Raw genomic sequence first — 7,854 nt, 5'->3', positions numbered from 1 at the left:
GTATTTGTCCGGGAGCTTGATGATGAGGGTGCAAGTTCTCACACACTGGAGTCCTGAGAGACCTTTCTTGGGGGGCTGCATCTCCCTCCCCTGTCTTCCCGGCCAGACCAGCGGTATGCACATCGTGTTCACTACTGGGGAACTGACACTGCACAAGGCCTTCAGGAGGCTGTCCCTGAAATGGAGGTAGACAAAAAATTCACTGGGGGGTGAAAGGAATGGCAAGGAGCTTGTACACAAAACTGGCCATCCTAGAAATCCTGGCCTGCCTTTGAACCTTATGCCAATACTTGCAAGTAGAAGTGCCATAAACCAACTGGGGTGCCCGAAGGGGATCATTCTCTTTGTCTTTCTTCATTTTTAAAGGATTTAAGAGACAAGGAGAAGACTCCTTAGAATGCACTTCCAAATAAAAATTAGGATCAAACAACAAATTTCTGGGAAAAGAACCAACAGCTCAGAATAAACCCAAGGCCCATGAACCACCATTTTTTCTCACATTCCATACAAGTGGTACCACAATACAGAAACGCACCAGGCAAGTGGTGCAAAAACTCACAATCAAACACGAACAATATAGGGAATTCCCAACGCAATGTAAATGCCGTGGCCTACCACGCACATGGGAATTTCCACGTGACAGCCAGTTCTCCTCTCCCTCCAGCACACACACTGGATGACAGTGACACTGTTCTCTTTACACATAGGTTCGTAGCCATAAGTTCTTCCTTAGGTTGCAACGAAACTCACCAACAATAAACAGACAATATAGGACATCCTCAACACAAAGATGCCAGGGCCTATCAAACAAACGGGAATCCAAAGGGGATAAACCTCACCCCAAATGGAAGGTTCAAAACCTTCCCCAAATGGGTAGTCTAGTCCCCACCCCTCTTCCCTGGGAACCACAAATGAGCTCTGAATTCAAACCAGTTTCACTAGTTCCACTCAACCTGTGACTTCCACCCCCTGAAAGTGCCTCAAAACAAACAAAACCAACAGGAAGGTCTGAAAAGCCTCCCTGTGGGTGGAATCAGGGTCTCTTCCTTCTCCACAACTCAGTTTAGGCTGTGGGAGCTGCATCTACTTCAGGGAGACAGAGATCGGAGTCCCCTGGAGCTAAATCAGGCTCCGGCAGCTGCTGGGGCTGTCCCTTGCTCTCTCACCTCAAAAAGAAGTTGCTCCTACCTGTGAAGAGCCCCGGCTTTGATCCGGGCTGCTCCCTGCCTCCTCCGGCAGTCGTGGGGTGCCATTCCACCGGGGCGCCATTGGGCCCACCCAGGCACGCCAACTTCTGTTACCAAAAGTTTGACACTTGTCCCCAAGGCCACATCAGAGGAACGAGGACAAGGGCTTTGAGGAGAAGGAAAGAAGACTCGATTAGTTTACCAGCAAATGAGGAGGTTGTCAGACTCCTGTCTCAAAGTACAGACATCCTCAAAAAAAAAAAAGGACATTTAAATAATACAAAAGAAGTAGAAAAAATTCTAATCGCAGATAACAGGGTGGTTCTTTTTACAAAAGGGCAGCTGGAATTTCCATTGCCCTTATTTTCTGTGGGTTTCTCCTCACATGAAAGGGCAGTGCAAGTTTCATCCCAGACCAATCTTGGTCTCCACAATGGCTTTGGGGACCTGCCGTGGCCACAGCGTTCCGTCTGCTGGCCTGGCGAGTCTGACCTGAGAAGCAGACTCCCGCTAGCTGGGACTGACAGATGGAAGCTGATAGTATTATTCCCAAGAGGTTTCACAAGGGCACAGTTTGCCCTGGAGAATTCGAGGGCATGAGCCAAATCTGGCCCCTCGCCTCCCTCCCAGGCCCATAACACCTGTCCCCAGGGCCCCAGGGTGACTGGACTCTGGAAAGTCGGCTGCAATTCACTAAGCCAGGAAGGTGTTCATTTGTCCCGGGAAATCCGACAGGCAAGCCGGACGGGGTGCAGAGCCGGCCCATCCAGCATGCCCTGGTTCGGTAGAAGACCTTGCCCGGAAACCACTTGATACAAGCCGCAGGACGTCACTCAGCCGTGGGGCAGGGCAACAAGTGTGGGGTGGCATCAGACTCTGACAGGGGCCTGTTGCACTGTGACCAGAGCCAGGCAGAGCACACAGGTGGGCTGGAGTGGGCTGGAGGCTGAGGCGGGCGGCCTCTGCCGTGCCTGGCGTGCCCCTGGGGGCCGAGGCTGGCAAGGCCTCCCCTCTCTGGACCAGGGGCAGATTGAGTCTCCTTGATCCCTGTGAAATAGCAACAGCTGTGCAATACCAAGAGACTGAGATTCGTCAGAGAACGTCCCTCCATTTCCTATTCATTACTTTGCCAGTCATGACCCAGACATCCTGGCACTGTTTCTGGTACTCTGCTTGAACGTGGGGTTCTTCAACCTTCTGGACAGTCTTGCATGTTCTCCTTCAGGCGGGGGCAACACCAGCAGGATTGCCCATGGCCCAAGAGAGCCCCTGTGATGGCCAGATGGAGAAGTTCCTAGGGTCACGTGACATGCACTCACCATTGTCTTTTATCTCACTTGGGATAATGATGCAATCACTTCTCTCTAATTTTTAAGAGAAGCATCTACATATATAAAGAGCAAGCAAGTGGAATTCCAAGCACAGAGTTTTTTAGCATAATTTTGAGAAGGCAACTCTGAACAAAGAGCTTGCAGACATCGTATAATTCTTTCTTATTAGAGATATGCAAGCTTTTCTTGGAAGGGACATGAAGACCTCAGCATAGCTTGCTTTGAAAATAAAAGAAGAATAATAGTGAATAAGAAAGAATAATTCCCTCTTCCCACAAAAAGAAAGTCGTGATGCATGAGGTCCTAGGTTCCATGAGCAGCAAGAGATTAACTAAGACAACTTTCATTCGTTCCACTGAAATATTTCTCTGTTACCATGGTTATGCCAGACTTTTCCCATCGCTATAACTTATGATATATTTTCATATTTGATATCCTCACTCATTACTCTTCTTTTTCAAAATTTTATTGGATTGTATCATGGTATTATTCTTCCAAATTAGCATTAGAATCAATTTATCAAGTCATAAAAAATGTCCTCTCAGAATTTTTATTGGAATTGCACTAAATTTAATTCTTAATTTGTGAAGATCTGACAGTTTTGACAGCTTTATAATATTGGATTTTTTGATCCAGTAACTATAGATCTACATTTATTTGGGAATTTTACTTCAGCAAATTTTAAAGTTTCTTTCTAGGTTCTTATTCGATTCACCTGCAGGCTTTTAAGATATTTCAGGGCCAGTTGACCAACCTGCCTTCTGTCTCTCTCTCAGTCTCTCTCTCTTTCTCTCTTTCTTTTTCTCTTTTGTGGCTAATATCTTCCCAACCTATTTTATTCCAATTGGTTATTATTAGTACAAGGGAAAGCTATTGATATTTTTATAATGAATTTATACCTAGCTCCTTCCTGAAGTCTTCTTTGTTGAATAATTCTTATTTAAATCTTACAGGTTTGACTTAGGGTGAATGTTGGAAAAAAGAAGAAAGGAAAAAAAAAGTAAATTTTACAGGCTTTCTAGACATACAATCCTATCTTCTCCAAATTATAGTATTTTTTAACTTTTTTTCTTCTTACCCATTTAAAGTTTGCAAATTAGTTTTGTCTCTCATTTTCAATACTTATTTTGCATATTATTCCTGTCCTGGATTTGCTAGAAGGTTTAAAACAGCGCGATACTTGGTAGAGCACACAGCTGTCTTCAGCAGGATTACGTAGGGGATGACGACTGCTTCCCTAGTCGAGACTTATTATTGAATTCTGAGAAATACTCTTTATCCGACTGGAAATAGTCTACACATGACAACAGACCGTCACCTCTCAAGAGTCTATATCCAAGGAAATGTTTTTCTGTCCCCACCTCCAAGCGGCCAGTGAGACATTTTATTCATAGTAAAATGAATCTCACACTAAGACCACACCAGGAGGCTCCGTGGCAGGGGGCTCTGACCAAAACGGCCTCCGTGTTCCCCTCCGCTTGACCAAACTGAAGACAGGCTTCTTGCTGACTCTAGGCCACGACCTCCCCTTATCTTAGAACATTTTCCTTAGAAGACGTGCAATTGGAAATTATTTCTCTGCCCCTTTGAGATGTCGGTAAATCTTTTGAAAAGCCTCTCGCCAGTTCTACCACCCAGAACCGTCTTTCCCAGGACCGGGAGCCGTGCTTTCCAAGTACAATCACCAAAGAAGATGGCACCCATCTCTCAGCCTTGTGGTGGACGGTTGTAAAACTACCTCCTGTCATACAAATATGAGAAAGTTTACTTTCCCTTTGGGTAAAGCCAATCAGTGAGCACAAATGGCCATGATCTCCCCCTCGCCCCAGTGCTAAAGCACCCCCCATCCTTCATGTCCACGGAGTCGAGGTCAGTTTTAGTTCTGGTCTCTCTTCTACTGCCAGAGCCTCAAATAAAGTCTTCTTTGCCTGTTAACTTTGTCTGCTGCAATTTTTGCTTTGACACTTCCCAGCTTGGTGATGTAGAAGCCTCAGTGGTGGGACAGTCCCTTGGAACCCAAACCCACAAGGGAGACAACTTCCCTGACTTATAGAGGGACTTCTAGTGTCACGGGATTTATTTATAGGGTTTCTTTTAAAATGTGTTATGCTGATAGGTTTCCTTAGTTGGCATTGTTGGAATGAATTCTACTTGGTCAGAAATCCCTTTAATACACTGCTGGATTTGATCTGCCAGTATTTTACTGATGGTTTTGTGTCTGTGTTTACAAGTAAAGTTAGTTTATAAATCTCTTTTTGTGATTTGGGGAACATGGGGAAAGAGTTAAAAATAAAAATAATAAAAAGCGTTGCCTTACATTTAGATTTCAAAATTTTAAAAGCTGTCAAATATCATCTATTCAAAAATTCTACTACTGTGAAAAAAGAGCAAGAGATCTCTCTCTTAACGGCACAGTCAGCTACTGAGTTTTCTAGTCTGTGAATACCCTGCTTCTTTAAGAAATCCGCCAGCTCACTGTTGAATCATTTATGTTCACTGACACAATTTTTGAGCCATCATCAATTTTCATGAGCTATATAATTTATCCTGACCAATATTTCACAGGGATTTGAAGTAACTAAATTACTCAGTCTTATATGTGTAACAACGAGTATATTATCTGTTTATTAGCATCACAAGAGCTCTTTTTTTTTCTTTCTGGGAGACAGGAGCTTGTGTTCAGGTAAAGCAAAACTGTTGCCTTGGAGGCTTTTTCCCTGGCTTCTAACTGTAGCCTGCAAGCCGTTTCTGCTTGGCAGCCAGCTGACCCCCGTTCTAAAAAGGGCCTTCGCGCTCTTGATCTTAGGTTTTCTTTCTAAAGAGCAGCTTGTGTGCTTCCACTCCGTGCGTGCGTTAAGGGTGTGAGAGCTGCACTGAGCAAATTGGGAAATTTTCCTTCCATCTTTACCTTTCTGCTGGTACCATCTAGATAACACAGGGATTATCTGTTACTTAAAAGCAACTTGCCTGATAAGAATTTAAAAACTTAAAAGAGCTTGCCTGTTGAACTGTCTAGGGCTGATGCATTTATAAGTGGTGAATTATTAAATAAGCTTTTCCATTTTTTCTATAATTATTCTCTTTTTTAGTATTTTGCCATTTAAAAGGAGACTTGTTGCTTTCTGAAAATACTCTTTCCTTTTCTATATGACAGCTGGCATTCGCCTCCGAAGGATCTGTGTCCAAGGCAAATGCCTTTCCTAGCAGGTGGGCCTGTCCCACTTCTAGGTGGGCTTCTATGGCTTAGTATTTAATAGGGCATCAGATTAAAATGAACATCAAGCCAGGCACAGTGGTGCACATCTGTAATCCCAGCTATTCAGGAGGCTGAAGCCAGAGGATTGCTTGAGCTCGGGAGTTCAAGACCAGCCTGAACAACATAGTGAGATTCCATCTCCAAAAAAAAAAGCAAAAAAAAACCAAAACAACTGAACATTAGAAAGAGTCTCATATTTTTTTCTTTTTCACTAGCATTTCTACTTCCTTTTGAACATATTTTGTAAGTTATATTTTACAGGTTAACCATGCATTTCATCGAGCAATCAGCAAGTGCTTGCACATTGTTAGAAATTATGTCTTGCTGTTATGGACTTATTCTAACAATTCACTCCAAGCAGGCATTCTGCATGCTCATTATATAATATTTTTATCTCTGTGCAGCTGTGCATCTGCACTGTGGTAGAGCTCTCTGTCCCGGGATGACCGATTGGAACCAGGCTTCTCCATTCCCAGCAGGCCTCACTGTGTCTCATCAACTAAAGTGTTGTTAAAAGGCTTAACGAAGGCAGCATTCTCTGCACTATCCCAGGGGAAATTGAGCAGGTTGCACACAATAAATATACTTCAACATTCCTATCTGCCTAAGCCTTTGGACTTCCTCCTCTATAACATACCAAGGAAAATGCTTGCCACTGACTTTATTTAACGGGACCTGGGGTCCAGGTTGCAGCACTGAGCACATGGCGAAGCCCCTCCCAGCTGCTCAGTGCGACAGAGTGAATCCAGCCTCTCCAGTGAGCTTTTCCATATTAGAAGATTGAGTGTGTCCAACATTATGTTCCTTCTGCCTTGGTCTAACATCCTGAAAACTCCTTCCCACACATAGTCCCTGGGTTTCTGCCATTATAAATCGGCAAAGATCTTGAAATTGTTTTGGTACCTCCTTCCAGATCAGCTTTTGTCCTCAACACCCTAGGGTCTGCCAGGATTTTATGGGTCTGAAAACCACAGCAGACAGGAAGGACTCTTGGGTAGAATCAACATACCCCTCAAGGCAGCAGCCGTGGGGGGAGTTCATTAATGTCTTCAGGCAAAAAAAGGCTGACGTCCTCCCTAGGGGAGAAAGTTGCTATTGATAACTAGAGAGACCCAGCAGAATTTGGGGGTTCAAGATATTCAGATTCATCAAAATCTGCCCAAATGTCCCCATTCCAATTTATAGAGTCTGTCTCCTTCCCAAGTGATCCTTTAACTTTTACATGCGAGATCTAGCAAGGTCATGGATTCAGTCTGTATTGTATTTCACCGGGGGCTGGTTTTCAGAACTCTCGGCCCTGTGTCTATGAGAGATAAAGAATTCTTTCAGAGGGATCAAGGAATTCTCTGATTGTCTGCCCTTGCCATGAGCTGGAAATCTAAAGCCCTAAGTCTGTCTTTTTTTTTTTCTCCACATTTTCCAGTGTCTTCAGAAAAATCCATTCCTTCTGTTGCAAAGTCCTATTACAGCAGCTACCTCCTGTCCCAAAGCCTTGCCTGCCATAGGCACTTGACCCCAAGCTATTACAGATGCTAATTTAAGTAAATGATTTGTCAGTACCTGTCCTGAACTGCTAGCGTCCCATTTTCTACTGGCAGTGAGGTCATTGTGGCCTTTAAATCTGAAAAGATCAAATAATTCCAGATTTCCATAATCAACAATTTTTTCCCTAAAATCACTTTTAGAGTCAAAACAATTATTCAGAGGGCAGGAAGAGCACAAGCTGGAGAAGCCACCACTGGGAGGGAAGAAGTTGCCACTAAAGGGCAAGGATGGCTTTCAAGAGCTCCCAAGGGAGCTGCCGGGGGGTCTCACGTGTGCCCACGTGTGCCTTCAGAAGACAATGCCTTCTTCTCTCCTGTCTTCCAAATCTTGCTCAAGAGCCTCTCACTGGGGAACTAAACCAGAACAGCACGAGGAAGGGGATACTGGGAAGTCCCTGCCATCCAGAAGAAACCTTACAAGGGGATAGTGGTGACACTGAATTGACACAGACAATCTTGTACAGCAAAATACAGGTTTATCTTGCAGCTGCTTCACTTTGAAGACGATAACAGACCTTAACCCGCCTCATGCTAAG

The sequence above is a fragment of the Lemur catta genome, chromosome 6 (assembly GCF_020740605.2).
Source record: "Lemur catta isolate mLemCat1 chromosome 6, mLemCat1.pri, whole genome shotgun sequence".
Classification (NCBI taxonomy): Eukaryota; Metazoa; Chordata; class Mammalia; order Primates; family Lemuridae; genus Lemur; species Lemur catta.
The sequence above is the reverse complement of the archived record's forward strand: the minus strand, read 5'-3'. Positions refer to the sequence as shown.